This window comes from Atta cephalotes (assembly GCF_000143395.1).
Source record: "Atta cephalotes unplaced genomic scaffold scaffold00003, whole genome shotgun sequence".
In the NCBI taxonomy this organism is placed as follows: domain Eukaryota; kingdom Metazoa; phylum Arthropoda; class Insecta; order Hymenoptera; family Formicidae; genus Atta; species Atta cephalotes.
The window spans coordinates 9,763,275-9,764,801 of record NW_012130067.1 but is presented as its reverse complement, the minus strand read 5'-3'; positions in this window follow the sequence as shown (position 1 = coordinate 9,764,801).

Sequence of the window (1,527 nt, the reverse complement as noted above, 5' to 3'; positions counted from 1 at the left end):
CAATTGAGCGTTAGTCAACAAGCTGTTTTCAATCGCCTATGAGATGGGAAAGATTCAGAAAGTCGGCAGATGGGTGCTACATGAATTGAACGAGAGACAGATGGAGAGATGCAAAAACACATGTGAAATTTTGCTCGAACGATACAGAAGAAAGTCATTCTTGCATCATATCGTTATTAGGGATGAAAAGTGGATTTTTTTTAAAATCCCAAGCGCAAAAAATCATGAGTAGACTCAGGCGCACCATCCACATCGATCTCAATACCGAATCGCTTTGACAGGAAGACGATGCTCTTGTGGTGGGACCAGAAGGATGTGGTCTATTATGAGCTATTGAAGCCTGACGAAACCTGGTTAATATCAAACGTTATCAACAACAATTGATCGATTTGAACCATTCGCTGCTTAAAAAACGACCAGAATACCAAAAGAGGCAATACAAGGTCATTTTTCTCCATAACAATGCTCCATCACATATGGCCATAAAACCAGTTCGGAACACGTTGGCACTCAGCTGGGAAGTTCTACCCCATGCGGCTTACCAGACTTGGCTCTTTCCGATTACCACTTGTTTGCATCGATGGGTCACACATTTGCTGAGCAGCGCTTTGGTTCGTACGAAGATGTGAAAAAATGGCTCGATGAATGGTTCGCGGCAAAAGGGGAAGATTTTTACTGGCGTGGTATCCACAAATTGCCCGAAAGATGGGAAAAATGTGTAATGGAGCAATGGAGCATACTTTGAATAAATCTCTTTTTATCATTCTTCCGAATTTAACGTGTTTTTTTGGGAAAAAATCGTCATTTCATACTTGTACACCTGGTAGGTATCTTTATGTATTTGCGAAATACTTCCTGGCAAAATAGAAACATAATCATGTTACAAAATACATAACGTTATAATAACGCAATAATGCATTCAATAAAATTATAAAACTAATATAAAACTAATATGAAAAACTAATATAAAAATTATAAAATTAATATACAATATACCGTTTATCTTTGTAACATTTTTAATTGCATTATTTAATCGCTAGTATTCAACAAGAAAACATTAATACTTACTTAATCTCCTGATGGAGTTCATGATTCTTACAATGAAGTAAATAATTTCATGGAAACTGGTCAGTTGATCAACTGGAGCGGGTTAAATATGACGGTGCTGAATATGTGCAAAAGTAGTAATGGGGGGGTGAATGTCGCTTCTCTCATATATAGGACTCTAGGGTATATCGTCCATTTTTCAAGGCTGGAAATGATAAATATAGCACGATTATGTGAACCAAATTTCGATTTATCTCCAGCCTTGAAAAATGAACGATGTACGCTAAGAAAAGTGGACGTTGCATGTAGTTTATATTCACTTTGTCAGAGGACAATAGTGCGCGGCAGCATTTTGCGATTACAGATTTTGGGCTGTCATGTCCTCTCTCAGGTTTCTCTCTGCTCAGAGTATTAATAATGAAACTTTTTCTTTTTTTGGGGCTCCGCACAATAAAAGAAACAGGCAACAGAGAACAGAGA